This window comes from Acipenser ruthenus, chromosome 45 (assembly GCF_902713425.1).
Source record: "Acipenser ruthenus chromosome 45, fAciRut3.2 maternal haplotype, whole genome shotgun sequence".
NCBI lineage: Eukaryota > Metazoa > Chordata > Actinopteri > Acipenseriformes > Acipenseridae > Acipenser > Acipenser ruthenus.
This window is the reverse complement of record NC_081233.1, coordinates 6938424-6957528: the sequence shown is the minus strand read 5'-3', so window position 1 is coordinate 6957528 and position 19105 is coordinate 6938424. Positions and strand designations below refer to the sequence as shown.

Sequence of the window (19105 nt, the reverse complement as noted above, 5' to 3'; positions counted from 1 at the left end):
GACATTTTTCACTGCACTGTACGCTGCAAACGGATACGCACAGACTGCGTTAAACAAGCTAGTGACGTATCAGACAAAGACCGCAGGAAATTTTGACCTAGAGCCACAGCGCAGGAAGTAGTGACGCGCTACGCAGAGAAGCCGGAGCCGAGGGGAATGGTGTTTTGTTTCTTTTCTCTTATAGTTTAATCCCGGGGCTTTCTTCTTTATTATTTTATATTTCGTATTTTCTTCCTTTCTTTGTTTCCATTCTGTCCCGCGGAAGATTTAGTTCTGCTAGTTTCACAACCGGAGTCGTTCTTCGGGGTTTTTTTTTTTAATTTTTGTAATTAACTTGGCTCCCCTGTCTGGTGTGGTTGGTGATTTATTTTTGCAAAGCAGCGGTGGCAGAAGAAGCGAATTGAAAAGGACCACCGCTTGCCTCTGTGTGAATGAAAACACTTGATTTTGAGGTAAGCCGAATCTATTTAATAATAATACCCCCATTTATTAGAAAGACTTGAGTCTTGCCATTTTTTGCTACAAACCGTGCTGCAGTTTGATTTACGTTTGCAGCAAGCTGCAGTTCGTTCTGTGAAATAATATTATTATTTCTTGCAATTGTATTTTGTTCGTTGAGCTATATTGCTGTTGACAGCACCTGTCATTTTCATTTTAAAAAAAGGAGGAACACAATGATTTAGAAATCAGGTAACACTTAGCCCGAAACCCAGTAGGCCCGTGCACAGAAACGTTGTATCATTTTGTTTTGACAGAACAAATACATATTTGTTTTATTATTTTTTTCTTTTTCCTGGTAGGTGATACAGCATGTCGCCCACACCGAGCAACAGTTAGCCTATATCTTTGCTTAAACACCGTGTTGCCACATTTACCACCAGTGTACTAAATACAACCCTTCCTTTTATTGCATTTACAATATTAATATGCTATGATTTTATTAACGTTTTTTTCTGCCACGTTTATATTGGTGTTTGTGAAATGTGTTTTTTTTTTTTTGCGGTTGTAGCAATGATTAAATGCATTGCACCCTCTTGTTTACACGGATTTGACCAATATTTTACGGTTTATCCAAATACAGTACTCGATTCCTTTCTGATTGACCAGGCAGCAGGCAGTCGGCTTTTTAAGGACAGCAAATGTCCAGGTCATTATACATGACGTAATGAGCAAAAGCTGTACAAAGCTGCCCTTCCTTTGCTCGCCATCTAAAAACGCACCTTTTGTAGCAAACACATTCACTCTGTTAGATGTTTGTTTATTTACATCTTAAAAACAATAACATTTGGCCTCATACATTTTAATCAAGGGATGCTTAACGAAACACATGTACAAATCTAAAGAAAAAAATGATGTAATGGAGAACTCAATATAAGAACAGGGACTGAAACAAGACTCCCATTGCACAGCAGTTTGATCCATTCCTGGTTTTACTATGTTTAAGGCACACCTTAGCTTGTTACCTATACACTGTGGCTAATCAAGCTTGCAGTAAAACCTGGAATGGGTGAATCTGTTATGCAATAGGAGACTTATTTCCCTCCCTGAAGAATTGAGCAATATATTGTATACACCTCTTCCCGCATCAAATAAATAGATATTGAGCTAAAAAACAAACATATAGTAATGACTGATTATTGTATTTAGATTTAGTTATTTTAATTAGGTCAGTTTCTGGGGATCTAGAAGGGTGTCTGTCCATACAGCTTTCGCATAGACTGTATCTTGATGATCGCTCTCAAATTGTCATGAAACTTGATCATTTGTAATTTATACTATTCTGTCTATACAGTTGATATATAATCATGGTCACCAACTTTTTAATCATCCTGACAGCTCTGATTTTGAATTTACATATATCAATAATAAGCATATTTTTCTGCTATGCTTATTATTGATAATCATCATCAATACTGTAGTTGAAAAGGAAGGTATTTTTATGCAACTGTATTGGGACAGAGGGAATAAGCACTTCAGGAATGGGTCCAAATACAAACTGGTAAAAAAAAATCATGTATAATAGCAGGCAGGGATTAATTTAATTAGTCTTGGTTATTGCAAGGGATTTGATCTGCAGTTCTGCAAAAGCAAAAAAAAAAAAAAAAAGCAAATGGCCTCTGCAGATCCTTAGAGAGCCTATTAATAATTGAAAAAGGTTGGGGGAGAAAATAAAATGATGGCTTAAAATAACCTTTTAGGATGGTCCCCGAAGACAAAGACTGAACTGTAGGAGTTACACACATAGACAACTGCACCACATTGTAATTCAGAGGTAATGCTGTTTACTTTAAATATTGGCAGTGCGTAGCATGCATTATTGTGACTGGTTCTACCTCTCTTTATGCAGCATTTATAATGCAAAATTGATTTTTATTAATAGGCTCTGGGGTCTATAAAAATGATCTAAATACTGTATAAATAATTAATAAAAAAGACCAAGGGCTTTATTTAAAAAAAAAAAAAAAAAAGAAAACACCATCCAATAGTGCACAGTTGCCCCATATTTTTTATTTATTTATGGCTGTAAAAAATATTTAGATCAGTCTCTTTAACCAGGGATGGGCATAGCAGTTCAGGTAAAGTTTTGAGTTTGAACTATAAGCAACAAGCTAAGGTGGGGCTGATTAAAACTGCTGTTCAATGGTAGAGGGTCTGTTCTCTCCTTCTATTGCTTGTGTTTTATCCAAGCTATTAGAGCAGTCAGCGGTTTCCTTAAAAAAAAAAAAAAAAGCTTTCAAAGCTTTTTTCACCTGAAAACATGCATTTGCATTTTATTATGTATAGTTATATAATGCATGCATTCTGAACTTAATAAAAAACGAATCGTAAAAAAAAAAAAAAAAATGATTCATTCTGCACAAAATCCTTCAAATACAACTGAAAAGGTGCTGGAAATATAATATTTGAGGTGTGAGGCTCCATATAGGGCACCAGTGTTGTTTAATCAAGGCTCCAAATAAACACCATGGCGATCAATAATCAATTACTCAATTTATTATACCAGTAGGGGTTACTAGTGTTAGCAATGTCCTGTTTTTCTCCCTAGAAAAGAAACATCTATCTGCCTTGTGCTTCACCAATCAACACATGATATAAATAGCCTAAAAAAGCCATAGTTCAGTCAGTACCTCTGTGAGGGATTATCTATTGCTTATTTTAGAGTAACAATACCAGCTATAGGTTTAAAAACATAACGAAGGTTGTTGCATTAGCGTAGGTTGTTGCATTCAAGGGGGTAGGAGAGACTTGTTTGACCTTACAGCTGATACTGTATATAAACTGGACTATAAACTTGGGCTACTTTCTTTCTGATCAGTGTACGAAAGGCTATGATTAGGTTTTAATATTTTTGGTCCACTCCTGCTGATTTTTATATATAGTACCTTGTTTGTTGGTAGTTTTGCTTCATTAACTTTTCACTTTATAGTTGCTGACAACTGTCTTTTAAAATAGCCAAAAAGGACTACTGCCAAAGTCTGTGAGTCTTTATTTTTAGTTGGGCAGTGAAGAAAGGCACAGTATTAAATAGATCAGTTTCGAAGATCATAAATAAAGTCTGTTGCCTGTTGCATGTCTAATCCTAAAAAAAACATATCACAGCAGGTGCATAATACATTTTTCATGGGGGTAAATGTTATTGTAATGCATATATTAATGCAATATTAAACCCAGCTCGGCAATCACTGGAAATGATGCTTTCGTAAACGATTGTATTGTTGGTTTGCTCATTTCTGCCTTTCCTGAGGTTTGCGGTTTGTTTTTATCATTGACAGTTGTTGGGAATTGAACCAACTGAATACATAATTTCGTCTGGTTTTATACACCCTTGGGCATGTGAACCTAGGCATCAGTGTTTACCTTATTGACACTGATATAATGAAAAGGAAGAGGGCTATTAAGAGGGAAGTTGAAAGAAAGGGGGGTCCTTCCAGTCCAGGGCAGGCTTGAGGCATGGAGACTGAACTGATCCTCATCCCCTTTAGAGAATATGCTATCCCTGCTCTGTGGATAAATATTCTTTCTATTTCTGTCTTCTGTGAGTATTTAAGCATTAAATTTAGCACAAAACAGAATTATTTGTTAGACCGATACAAGCTGAAACATGAGTAACTCAAGCATAGGGTGCAGGATCAGTCATTGACCAGTTTGCATGCAATTATGAGCAATGCATGCAGAGCAAATGGCTTGTTAACAAAAAAATAACTAAATAAATGACTTGTTTCACCGCCCCTGATTTAGTCTTGCCCTACCTTACCTGATTTGAAAGAGCTGTCCCTGAAAAATGTAAGCTGCGTTTGTGAATTAAGATGTGTGCTGCTGCTGAATGGAGAAGCAGCAACAGAGACCCCCCCCCCCCCCTCCAGCTTTCTCTGAAGGAGGTTCTGGTTAAGTTTGATCCGAGAGGTGACTCATCAGGTGTGAGTGTAGCAGGCAAACAGACAGGACTGAATGTAGGTGGACACAGCCCACACTCTGTCATTCTTCTTGGACTGGGGGAAAAAAAAAAACATGCAAACAAAGGTATGCTGTACGACATCAATCAACTTATCAACCTGTTTTCTTTTTGTTTTTTTTTCCAGTTTGTTCCACCAACGTGCACCCTGCTCGATTCGTTTGCATAATAATGAGATGCTTATGTAAGTGTTTGGCATTAAAGAGGAGTTTGGGAGAAATGCTTTGAGATAATGAATGATCTCGCTCTAGCTGCTGGAAAATGTTAAGGGCAGAAATGTAGGAGTGATTTGGGATCCATATGACGTCTACAGATCCAACGGTGCTGATTGGAGGAACAGCTCTTTAAATACTCCCACTTTCTGGGGAGGGGAGGGGGGATACCTACGAATGGAGATGGATTTCAGATGAGAAAGACCTAGCAGAATCTCCACATTCTAATTTGTACAGTACGACACGTGAAAGCACAGCTAATGCCATACAGCTTGTTTGATCGGATTAATGAAACTAGGGGTGTTAATGTTACACATTTAAATATTAGCCAAGTATTAAACACTTAGAATTTTGCCAAAATGTTATGTCAGAAATATGCAGGCCAAATGTAGGTGTTTACATAGTATTAAGGGTATGGTGTAGGTCAATTAATTTCATATTCAATATTTCAGTATTTTCCATGTACATGCAATTGTCTGGTATACAAATGCATGTTGCAGTAATAATAAAAAAAAAAAAAAGATTTTCTTCCGATGGCAATTGGTTTACAAACAACATACCCAGTGTGTTAAAGTTTAAGCTTTGAAATGCATTGAAACAGTTACAAAGCTAAGTGCTTAGACATGTTTTTTGCAAATGTAAAGAAAAGCCTGGCAATCATAAATAAAGGCTACGGATCAGGCTACAGGTTGTGATGTGTACCTCAAGCTTAAAGTATTATAAACCTTAGTTGATTCATCGTCTGATATTTTTGACAATCTTGGACTCTCATGACACAGCTGCAGCCACAAACGTGTTGATCGAAACTGTGTTGGTTTCTCTCTTTCTCTTCTATAATGCAGTTAATCCAGTTCAGCATTTATCACAGAGTGTTTACTGCTAATTAAAGCTATTACCTCCTTAGAAATAAAACTACAGTATGAATTGAATTTGCAATTAATTCTAATGCATCTGCTTTTTGCTGGACCCATATTCTAAATTGGATATTCGTGGAATGCTCCTGTCTGTAATATAATGGGAGTGCTGTCATGTTGACACATAGTGGGTTACATGGTCTTAGGTCACACACCATGAACGTTCATAGATTATTTGAATTGACCAGGTTAAAGCTGATTTGGGCTAGTTTAGCATTCAAAGAAACAGCTGCTTGGATTTGTAAACGCTTGCTGCTTTTCTTCGACTCTTTGGAGAACAACAGTCCACAGAAATGTAAGCAGCTGTTTCGTCACGTCTTTCACTTTGAACGGTAAGTTAGCCCAGTCAAGACCAGTGAGCTTCACTTGATTGGCAGCACCTGATTTCTGTGACAAGCTCAATCTGAATAATGTGTTTGCAAAGCTCCAAGTCGAGTGAGGTTGTTTATGGCTATCCACAGCACTGTGAATGTTCATGGATCATGCTGTTCATATAATTAGTGAGCAAGTATGTTTTTACTATATTAAACAGCTGAATTATTAGATTTACAGTACATCCCCTTAGATGAAGCTCCGTCTCGGTGTAGCAACACTGTGTGGTTCGGAACAGTGCGATTCGTCTGGTCAGTCTGTCATTGGATTTAAATGAATGCAGGAAAGATTGCAGAATCAGATCCTGTGAGAGAAATGTTCCCTGAGGCCCACCGGATATGAAAAAGTTGTTTGATGCTGGATATCTTAATGCTTGCTATATAACACAGTATAGCTTTGAGGTAGAACATGCCCTGATTTTTGGTCTTTAGGTATAGCTCATAGTCAGCTGGGCATGGTGAATATCTGAGAATAATCAGCAGCATATTAATGTGAAAGGAATGCAAATTGAAAAAGGGATCCGTTAGGAGTACTGCAGTACTTTGAGGTGTCTGAAAATTATTCATTAGCTCTGTCTTAATTTATCAAAACGCAACATGTATTCTGTTGAAATGATTAGTTTCTTATTTAGTACACAAAGTAACAATTCATTCGTGTTTTGATGATGACTTAGGTCAAAACTATCATAGTGTATCTGATAAACCCCTTGCAGTAGGTTGTTGATTTGATAAATTGCGTTAATCGCTTTGATAATTTGATATTGATCTGATGCAGTGACTAATTTGCTTACAGTAATGATATTGATTGCATGTTGTGACATAATTCAAAGTGCTTTCATTTACAGTTTAAAAGACAATTAGTGCTTTGCATGGACACATTAGTTAGATTTTGTAAACGACAAAAAACAAATCTGACTACAGCGAGTACATTATCTTAACAGTTCATTAGATTCAAAACGCAAAGAACGAAGGTTTACTTTCTCCCAGCCATTTCCATCTATTAATATTCATTTCAGCTTCTTAAAAATGTACTGTTGCACTGTGCAATACATGAAGCCATAGTTTTATAAAGCCTGTCAACTGTAATTGGTTGCCTGTTGTAGCCCTCTGAATGATAAATGTGACTTTTTCAGACGCTAGTAATTGAAACAAGTCTATTCATTATCCAGATCAAAGGTTATTGATTACCTTAATTAAACGCTATTTTTGAAAATTAGGTGAAAAAAAGGTGAAATGACACATGTGCCAACTATATATATATATTTTTGAATTCTGCACAAGTAAAGAAAACATGGTGCTTCAACATTTTGTGTGAGTGTTTTAAAATTAGATTACTTCTACCAAAAACTTAAATTCATACCACTTCGATCATCCGTCCATTCATAGTTATTAATTGGCCTAATTAAATAGTTTAGTACATTCTGTATTGCTTACTCGGTGGGAAACACTGGTTTGATAGTAGAGTTTATTTACACAGTAGTTAATGTACACATTTACAAATATGTGGTGGTTTTGGTATCACCATACACTCTCGCAGGCACCATGTGTTCACCTATACACAATGGATCTGCTCTCCTATCTTCATTTTTCTAGTCATTCCTACATGCATGTACGTAACTCTCTGCATAGTCACTGTGAGCAGCAGATTGATTGTTTTTTTAGGAAATCTTTGTGTTTAGATTCTTTAGATCCAAATCTCATTCCACTGTAGAAATCCCAGGGGAAGCAGTAACGCCACATAAGAGGGGGTGCCGTTAAATGTCAGAAAATCTATTTGCGGTGTGAACTTGCCACTGTGTACACAATGCATTAATATTGCATATTTTTATAAAACATGCTTTCGACCTGAAGCTATTGGACATCGTCTCTGTACTGTACGGATCTCCATTTCCAGCAGCATAATGTGTGTTTTTTTAATGGAATAAGTCCGACTTTGCCAGTTCTATTTATAAACCCCTTCTCGTTCTCTTCCTCCTCCTGCTGCTGCTGAGCGCTGGTGTTGCTGCTGCAGTTTTCTTTCTGAATTATTTATCATTGTTTGAGCTGAATGAAGCTCTGCACTCATATCACTGCTCATTAGAGCCCACATGTCTGGCTGGAGCCAGGACAGGAGGACTTTGAGTCACATTGCAATACCGGAGAAACATTGAGGATGAGGCATTTGAACAGCATCGCAAATATAAGCCCATTCATCGATAAGAATGTACTTATTTTCAAATGTAAGTGCAAAACATAGACAACTATTAATAAGATCAGTGTTGGATAAAGTATTATCTTTTGCTCAAGGGCACAGAGCTGTGGAGGTAGTCTGTGCTTTTTGTGTGGTAAGCAGTATAAACAGGGTAATTTGACTTGAAATCCTCAGACTGGTGGTCACACCGCATATGATGAGGATCCCACATTGTCACAGCTCTGACTGTACTTGAATCTAGAGTTATATTTAGGGTTGCACATGTTGGGGCTGCCAGGGGAATTGTTTTAGTACTGCAGAGATGGTCATGAATACAAGGATTGAAACGAGTAAGACTTCCATTGTCTAGCAGTTTAAGAGTTACTGGGAGGTGGGACAATTATGGGGCGCTTGCAGTAGAACTAGAATGATTCAAACCACTATTTCTTTTTTTTTCCCATCTCCGTCGGTATATTTTCACCATAATGTTTGGAAAAATATTCACACGATAGTGACAGCGATTGAGACCAAGGGCGGGTATTCTACCATCAATTTAAAATGCAGTTCCTGGCTGTATTGAATTCTTCAAATACATTGATCAAAAAAACACACCTGGTTGGATTTACAGTTGTTTCCTCAAAGTAGACGTCAGCTGTCTTTATGCCTACTACCAGGTTTAAATTGTATAAAGTATGTCTCTTGTGATCATTGTTAGTTACCCGTTGGGCAGTTAATAACTTGTGATTTTTAGCCTGCAGAGACGGATGGATTTAGATAGAAAACAATGTAATACTAAAATTAACAATCACGTTTGTCTACTAAAAAACACCTTTTTATTATTGAGAACTTTTGAAGTTTATGCAGTACATGAAAAAACTGCTCAATAATGCAGTATACAGTTCATAAAAGCCTTTTCCTTTAAGTGACATTTTACCAGGTCATTGACAGTGCCAAAACGAATACAGAAATGCAATACCGGTGAAGTCAGCTTTTGCTTTGTTTTTTATCTTATGGGATTTTTTTGCAGTGGTGTTTTGAATACTGTAGGCATGCATCAATGTGTCTGTGTGCAGTAACAATTTCTATTTGATACAAAACTCTTCACAATTCCTGTACTATACAGTAGGACCGTTTTATTTGTGACACACATGTGTCACTGCTCAAGGACCCTCTCTTCCCTAAATGAATAGGATCCATTATTAGGGGAGCAGAGTGAAAGCATTAAGATAAACCCACTGGGGACTGCTTTTGGTACTGAACTTTTGACTGCATGTATAAAATTCACAAAGGATTTTAATGTTAAGGTTTGGTTTCTAATTACGCTTTTTTGCCTCGTTTTGAACAAAGCACCTACCTACAGGCAAGAAAAGGCTTTTAAAAAAATAAATAAAAAAAATGTAACATCTGCTTCATTTGTACTTGTCTTTTGAGTAGGGGTTTATTATTGTGTTTTGATACAAAGCATTGTACTTGGAGAATATAGCAGTAGGTCACGTTTTGATTGCCTGGGTTGGGGGCTGTTTTAGGACAGTTGTTGCATCTCAGTCTGATTAAGTCTTGACTATTGGGTACCAGGTCAGAAGACTTTGCAGATTTAATACCGTTGTTAAGTTCAAGCATGATGTACGCTAGTCCATTTTAAACCCCCTAATTCAGCTTATTGAAGAAACTTGTTTCTGTCTTTTTTCTCTGATTTGATGTGTCAAAACCATGTTACAGTATCTGTTGTATTCCTAGTAGCACCCAGGACACAATACAACAGATTGCTGTTACCCACCCTCCCCAAATATGTTCATGTGTTCTAAAGTTAATTGTCATTACAACCGAAGAAACCTGCGCAGCCAGTTTCTCCAAGCCCACTTACACATGCATTAACCCTAAACCTTACCTTCATATCGGCAAACTGATTCAGCAGAAAAAAAAATAAAATAAAATCCTACCTACTTGTAGATACCAAATGTTAGCCAGGTTACAACAATTTAAGTGTGAACTCAAGCTTCTCCCCCCTATGGTTTTTAGGCTCATAGTAAAACGTGGAATGGCTCAGACCCCTTGTCAGTGATTATTTCCAGGGATGGAAGTTAGATTCCTATTGCATAGCAGTTTCACCCATTGCAGGTTTTTTTTATGAGCATCATTAGCCACATTGCATAGGTAACAAGCTCAGGTGCGTCTTATTAAACTCATACTAAAACCAGGAATGGATGAAACTAATATGCAGTGGGAGTCCTATTTCCACCCCTGTGTTCATGACCAGCATCCCAGTATGCTGTGTTGTGATAAGTGTAAAGAAATCATTATCCCAAGATGATCAATGAAAAAAACAAACACAAGTAAATAAATACAAACACACCCTTGTCCAGCCTAGTTGCAAAGCGCCGAGTGGCCTGGATATATAGGCATTTCATTTGAATTTGCAGCGACGAGGGATGCATTTATAATTTAATAGTGGGGCTGTTTCAGGAGCTTCTTGTGGAAGTTGGCTGTAGCCCCTTGTGTCTAATTAAAGCAGTTAATATTAACCGATTAACGAGAAGGTTCAAATGAGCCAGTGCTGCTTATTGCGTAGCCAATAAACCTACTCTGTCAGAAACAATTTTGCTTATGCGCCCTGAAGTTTATTTGACAAATTTCTAGCAGTAAAACGAAAAAAAAACAAAAAACAAAACATGAATTAAAAGTTTAAAGTATCGAACCAAGGTGGCACATTACTGTTAGGATCTTCAAACATACTTCCTTTTAATCTTTTTTAAAGGTATTACCTGCTTACCTCATGTAGTTGAGTTCTGTAGGTTTTAATGTGTATCGCCTGTATAAAACCAGACCTGAGGTTTACTCGCTATAAGTTACTTTGAAAAATCCCCCCTGTTTTGTTCAGCTATAGCCGGAAGTTTTACATCACCGTCTAGAATTAACTAATTTTGCTTCATAGTCGAATGAAACCTGCTGGAATAATGTTACGTTAACATATCGGATTGCACACCGCTTTGTAGTTTTCCATATACTTAACGAAAAACTGACATTGCGAAATCTAACATGAAATACTGTACTGCTATTATGGCTTCTGGTAGACTTTTCCGATATAATTTTGTAGTTTCTTTGATTTACATGGTTGTAACGTCCCGGGCAAGGCAGGTCGGCACCCTTTGAAATATGAGACCCAGACAATCAATCTTCCATATAGCTACCAACTTTCTGAAGCCTAAACCTGGGCTCTTCCATGCATTAAACTGCAGCGTCAGATGTGCCAACCTAATATCCACATCTTGATATTTTAAAATGAATTAGAAACAGATTTGCCAGTTTTACAGAATACCAGTTTACCTGTGTCTCTATTTATTCATTCTGTGATCCCAGTAAGTACGCCACCAGTTGCAGCAGTAACGGGTTATAAATTCTGCCAGGTCGTCGCTGTAAATGAGAATGGGTTCTCAATTGACCAGTATGGATAAATAAAGGTTTTGATTTGAAATGACGCATTTGAGGTATCCGTTTCAGCTCAGGGAATGACATAGAAAATTGTATTTTTATGGTATAAACGAATAACCTGACTTGCATTTGACATGTCATTAATTTGTTGCATTGCACTTTTATGAATGTACAGTAACTCTCTGGCAGCACAGTAAGAATGATTGAGAAAAACCGTAATGCAGATGCAATATTCGTATCCACCACTGTACTGTAGGTGGAATATACCTTTAAAAGAATCTGGGCTTCACTGTAGCAGTTTCATAGAGGAGTGTGTGTTGGCGTAGCTCCCAGTGACATCTCTCCAAACAGCTGGGCTGTACTGCCTCCTCCGAGCTGCCTGTCATTGCGATTTTACAGTGTCCAGGCAAGAGCAAGCGAGCAAGGGATCTCTAGCAGTACTTCATTCAGAAAAAAAAAAAACACAGAGGATCTGGGGGTTTAGGAAACGAATCAGCATTAAACTAACAATGAACTGAACACCGGCAGGAATGGAATCTATGGCCATTCTTGAACTCAAGTATTTGTAGCATCATCTTTACAAAGCATCTCTTCTCTGAACTGCTGTACTACGGGGGTGAGTTGAATATAATATTGTGTGAAATGTAGGGTCTTCAATGACTTCTCCCAAATCTTTAACACAAGTTATTATATTATGTATGCCTTTTATGTAGCTGTGCCCTTTATATACTGTAGCTATGACAAAGAAAATGGTTTGAATGCATGCCGGGCAGCTTATTCATTTCTGGGGAATCCTTTTGTAATCTCTTGCATAAGGAACTAATTACATCATTCATTATGGTTTTTAATTTTATAGTCGGGCACTTGTGAGCTTTTTGGAATTGGCAGGAAGGGGGGGGGGGGCTACAGCTCCTTGGAAGGCTGTAGCGTTTGCCTTAATGTTTTGCAATAAACCAAAAAAAAAAAGCTTTTAAGGCTGTAGAAAATTAATTAATGACTGAAATGATTCAGGTTAGTTGCATGAAGTGTGTGGTGGGAATTTGATCAAGGAGGTATGTGTGTATGTTGGGGAGGGGATCCTAAATGAAAATGGATGATGTTGTTTTGCTGGCTGTAGTTGGAGACAGCAGTGAGGTAATAAGGAATTCCCTCAAAGTACGTAGCTTATTCATTCTAAATGGGAGTGAGCTACTGTAGCAAAGGCAGGCTACGGAAAGCCAGTCTGCTATGAAGGTAATCCTCTAGTATGTAGATGATTCCTGGATTATTATTATTTATCCTTTTTTCACAAAAATCCATCTAACAAAAAAATAAAATAATAATAATGCAGCAGACCAAGCAAGCAGCTAAGCGAGATGAATAAGAATCATGTTTCTAAAAATATCCTGCAGCCCTAGTGGCCGTTCTTTGATATATATCTTTTCATTCTATTTATGTAAATTATGAATATCATTTTTATATTTCAGTTAAGGCATTCTTGTGTGTCGTTATTGACAACGAAGGAGGTAGGCTTATAGAAAGTATAGGATGCGTGTAAAATATATATATATATATTATTGCAGTAACAAAGCCAGGAGTCAAATGAATGCACTATGCTGAAACATTGTCAAGTAAGTAGGTCACTGTGGCTTGCTGTCATTCATAATTTTATATCATACTTTTTTTTCTTTAAGAAACCGGTCTCTTGTTTGCATTTTTTAAATATAGTATAGTTAAAGACAAATGTACTGTTGAGTTTGAAAGGAATTACTGGAACTGTAGGAATGCTCAGTCTTCCCTTGAGTAGGCAATCTGTAATTCAATATCCAAGATTATTAGCGTTCAGTAAAATGGGCATGTTTTGGGTACCGATTGACGTAGATGCGAGATTAAATATTAATGCATGTAGATGCTGTGTATGCAGTGCTGTAGGATTTTTTTACTACCCTCCAACACAGCACTGTACAAACGTGTTTCCTTGTGCACAGGTTCATTTTTGATGCTGTTTGATTTCTAAACTGTAGACGTTAATGTCTAGAAAACAGTATTGTACAGTCAAACCTGTATCGTGGTTTGAAGCTTCATTCTGAAGACATCGTGTGTTAGCACAGACTTCTATGTATTTTAACCACGTCGCTTCTCTGCTGTCAAATATGATTCCCTAAGCTAATGGCCAGAGGGATTCCCCTCTCTCTTTACCCAGATGTATTAAAAATTTCAATTTGACATTCGTGCTAAAGTACCCAGTGACTCAATGACTAAAGCACTTCTCAGCTTGACTGCATTTGTCTTCAGTATTGGCCCACGCCGCAGTTAACTGCTGTAGCTAAAATAATATCCTATTTGATTAACCCAGTTATGCAACATCCCCTTAGTATTTCTCTACTGCTTCTCCCACAGTAGCAGGGAATATTTACAAAGAAGTCCAGTTGCAAAGCAGTTTGAGCCAGCTTTCGGTAACGTACAATTAAAGGCATTTTGGAAAACCTGGACTCCCTCTAAATGCTATGCAATGGTCAATATTTTAATGCAATCATGATTCCGTTTAAAGGGGAACCATTTTTTTCATTTTGAGGTCAGATCGAGGGACAGATCCTCCTAAAAATGGACAGTATGTGTTTTAGTATCCTTTAGTTGTTTTGTGTTGTGCTTATGAACACATTACTGTGACGCACACTCAAGGTTAGATTGAATGACTTTGCAGAACCATAGAGGTTTGCCATTGAATATAAAAATGATAAAGGCTCTTGTGTCTGGATCTGTGCTCAGAACTTCCACTTGTCTTAATGAGTATTCTCTAAGGTCGCTCATTAGTGTAAAAAGCAAGTCAGAACTGTGACCTTTGCATTCAGAGCAGCTTTTTCTCATTTCTGAAATTGTTGCACAGAATGTATGACTTTGAATATAGTACTACAGCAAACACTTTTTAAATAACAATTTGGATGTGTAGCTGTTGAAGGATACCCACTGAAGGGTGGTACTGCAGTTCATGAATGCACGCAGAGGGCCATAGAGCTGTACACAGGCATGGAAATACAGTTCTCATTGCACAGCATTTAAAATGAAATATAATGAATTTGCTTTAAAGTCATAATGTTTTAAAGTCATAATCTTCAGCTTTTGAACATTTATTCATCCAAATACATACAGTAATACATGCTGTGTACCCTTTCTTGTGTTCAGGTTCACATGCTGTTTTGATTTTCTGAACCCAAACTATACGGCTTGATCTTCAGCTTTCGGTCACATGCATGCAGTGAACTCAATGCCTGCTTGTATTTGCATTAACGTCTGAAAGTGTGTAGCTCCATATCTAAAGATGAACCTGCTTTATGAATGCATCCTATTGGAAAAGCCCATTTGTGCCCACGCTAATTTGAGTGAATGCATGGCTAGTTTCGTACTGCATTGCATGTCTGCATACGGAGACGCTGCGATTACTGGGCATGTTGCTCTGTTTGGATAAAGAGCAGGAGATCTGTGCAGTACTTTGGAACACTGACTCCCATTATAATTTAAAACGGGAGGTTTGACAAAACTTTACAGAATAGCAGTTTATTAATGAGAATGTAACATGGGCTTGAATTTAATAAATCCTAGTATCTTAAAAAAAGATGTAGCACAAGAGAAAATCTGTGCATAGACAAAACAATCCTGATGACTTGCATGTATGATTTTGTTTTATCCTTGAAGCATCCAGCTGTATATTGCTCACTTCGCAAACACAGGCAAAGGATCTACTTCCATCTTGATCAAACTATGATTTAATACAGCAGGTGTTTTTGCTACAGCCTGCACTTAACACTGTATGCGCTTTTCAAATGTTTAAAAATAGAGCCAGATCTATGTCTGATTGACCTGATAAAGAAAAATGCCTTTTCAGCACAGGGTGGTACAAGTAATCAAGTACCTGTAATAAGAAGAGGAGGTAACCCAGCACACTTTGTGATGCAGAGATTTTACTTACATTTTATCCCTCGAGGGCACCACCTGGGTTATTGAAGGTTACTGATTTACTTAGAATGCTAATTGGGGGAGGTCCGTGGGAAAAGCTGCAAATATAAATCAATGTAAAATGATTTTCCGCGCTGGGGAAAGGTTTCCAGTGTAATTGGGTTAGCGTAAGGTTGCACTCATCACAGCTGTGCATGGTAAACCAATTTAATTACACTTTATAGGATCCATGAGTAAAATCGGCTGGGCTAGTTGTTCTGTGCAATTGTGTGTGTGTGTGTGTGTGTGCAACTATGTTGCTGTAATTCTGCAGGATAATGCATAACAAGTTAGTCAAATAAAGAAAGGATTATAAAGCCTGCAGTATGACCCTTTCAGTCCAATGGCGGACATGTCTTGGGCCTGGTTGGGTTTTAATGGGCCTCCTGATTTACTGCTTTTTGAGTCGTCTTGTCAGTATTTATCTATTAAACAAAGTCAGGCTTGTCTTGCTGTCAGCAGGTGTGATTAAGTGATTTGATGAATGTCTTGTCTACTTAGACTGCATACAGATAAAATGATAAAAATCTACTGGGTGGCCGTGTCTTGTAGCTATGCATACAACTTTAAACTAACTCTGTAGATCAACCCTTTGTGGTTGCACCGTCTTTCATCGTAATACAGTGTGTCCCATTCCATCTGCTTGTAGCTACCAGGAAAGCCACTTCACTTTCTAGAAATAACACACCAGATATGCAATTTTAATTGAAGTTGACTCTCCTAGACAGATTAACAGTATGCCAATTGCAAACACTTCCGAAATGCAGTTTAAAGTATTCATTATTCTAGTGTACTGCTTATTTAAAAAAAAATTAAGGCAAATCCATTTGAAATCGTGATTCGACACTTTTTACCAGTGGCTTGTATACCCGTCCGCAGTGTTGCGTTGAAACTTAAAACCTGGTGTTTAATGAGAAATTCACAGAAAGATCTTGCCTTCTGTGAAATACTGTATCCCTTTAATAAAACCGCCAACCTTCATATAGATTAGAATCGTACCAACAGTGCCTATAGCACGTGCAGTCTGATGCACTGTGCAATGTAGAACATCAAATGAATGGAGTAGCATGGAGCTTTTAAAGACTGGAGCTGCCTTTTAAGGGAACCCCTTAAGAGGTCATTCTACATTCTGCGTTGCTCGGAGACTGCTACTGACGTCAGTGCTTTCATCCAGGGACCTGGTGGGGGAAAACCAGTGGGATAAGAGATGCTACAGTCCAGCACAGCGCAGCATACAGCCTCCCTCCCTCGCTGGCTGCTGTCGGCACAGCTCTGTGCTACACTGCCAAGAGTCATCACGATGTCTAATCTGGGACAGCGTATCAGGAGCTTTCCAGTAAAGCTCCTTATTGTTCTAAGAATTCAAAGAGAGAACCTGTACCGTGCAACAGAACAAACACTGAGTGCTGCACACGGTCTGCACAGCATCCCCCAATTCAGATTCATACTAAAATACCATTCATCACAGCGTCTTGTTTTTATTACTTCAATTGCCTTTTGTGAACCGCACTTTATCAGACCCCCCCCCACCCCCGACAGGTCAGTACAGCAGAATATATGAATTACATTTTCTCAATCTCACTTGCTGTTTAAAAGTACCTATCTCAGTTCCACCAATTTTTTCTGTAGCGCTGGGACGGATATTTCAATATTCAAACATTCAAACAAAAAAACAGATTCTTCCATTGTGCACAAAGCATTTGCAAAATGCATCCTTTCCCCTGCAGTAAGCTACATAATACACTAGACTGTGTAGAGTAATGGCAGCTCTTGAGTGTGAACACTCCCCCGTCCACAGGCAGTAGCTGGAAGGGAGCTGAATGATACAGTCAGGCTTCAGTATGTCTTGCAGCATTCCAGGGAAGCCCCATGCCGGACATCCCTCATTAGCTGTTGCCTGGCAATGCATGGAAACGTCACTACACTGAAAGTCAAAGAGTCCCCTGTCTGCCTGTGCTGTACTGCAGAAGCCTGGGACAGGGAGATTGGATTAGCTCAGCCTGTGTGTGTTAGCATTGTGCAGCTGTGGCCAAAGGTTTAGCATTCATATACTTAACGGAAAATTGAAAAATGTGGCATTTTCGAAATCTAGCACGAAATACTGTACTACAGTTATGGTAGCTTCTTGTAGACTCTTGCAATCTCATTTTGTAGTTTCTTTGATTACATGATGTTAAACAAAAGACTTGACAGGAAGGGATTCGCTTTTTAAATTTGTTAATTAAGTAAACTGCTATTTTTGGTCGTATTTAAAATTTTTGGTAGAAAACAAAATCCCAAGTGGCGATTTTCATGCAGTAGGTTGAGTTTATAATGTCCGGTGAATTTACTAAACATTTGAACTTTATTATTATTATTATTATTATTATTATTATTATTATTATTATTATTATTTGTTTATTTAGCAGACACCTTTATCCAAGGCGACTTACAGAGACTAGGGTGTGTGAACTATGCATCAGCTGCAGAGTCACTTACAACTACGTCTCACCTGAAAGACGGAGCACAAGGAGGTTAAGTGACTTTGCTCAGGGTCACACAGTGAGTCAGTGGCTGAGGTGGGATTTGAACCGGGGACCTCCTGGTTACAAGCCCTTTTCTTTAACCACTGGACCACACAGCCTCCTTTACTTAACTTTAGGGTTAAACACTTTTAAAGCCGTTTTCAATTTTAATCTTTAGTGTATAATAGTGTATTAATCTATATCTTTGCAATAGCAGACTGCGTGTGTACAGCATTTATATGTATATTCAAAAGACTGACTAAATTACCTTGCACAGCACACATCCTACTGTGAACCTGCAATGGTTAAACATTTTAGGAAAAATGTGTTTTATACCTGAAAAATGGAAATGTTTAAACTCTCAACTATTTACATGCCTACTTTTATACTAGGTAGCAATAGCCAGAACTCCTACTGGTATTTAGCCTATTTATTAAGAATGCATAACTTCACAATGCAGGCGCATGGAGGTGCACTGTACTGTCTTTACTACCCTGATAAAGGAAAAAGGCACAGAAGAGCAGCTTTATCTGCTCAAAGTGAAGGGGCTGCACATGTTTAGACCTTTCAGTGACCCATTAATTCAGTGTCTCTGTATTGCTTTTATCACAAGGATGCACCTCTATACAGTGCTTTGCGATACTTTTGTATATAAAGCGCTATATAAATGCAATAAATAAAATGAGAGAGTGCTGTTGTAAGTGCATGTAGATTTATATAGTTCGTAATAAAACTTGCAAAGAACTTTCTTTGGCACATGCTGTTTTGAGTATGTTGGGGTATGTGTACATACTTTTACATATTAACAGTCCTGATTTAGAATTTTCAGCCATGGTATTGTAAGGGAAATGCACAGTAAATTACTTGACTGGCAATCTGATTGGATAGTGGTGAGCCTCCATTCATTTAATGGCTATTTTTTTCATACAGCTACCTGGTTGCTCTAAAACTAAATTCTACAACAGTTTGTGTGTGTGTGTGGTGTGCAAAGACAGGGTGTGCAGCAGCAGTCTTGATCAAAATGCAAAGAAAAAGAAATCTCCTGTTTTCTCTTGGCGACAGGTTCTGTTGCCATGGAGA

At 37.9% G+C, this 19105-nt stretch overlaps 1 protein-coding gene across 1 annotated transcript in view; it reads left to right on the top strand.

The window, feature by feature from the left end:
• LOC131696780 (R3H domain-containing protein 2-like) overlaps positions 1-19105 on the top strand; it is a 53367-nt gene continuing 34262 nt past the window's right edge. The window contains exon 1 of the mRNA XM_059013208.1: positions 1-452. The gene's annotated coding sequence lies outside the window, so the exon portion shown is untranslated. The remainder of the gene's footprint in view (positions 453-19105) is intronic.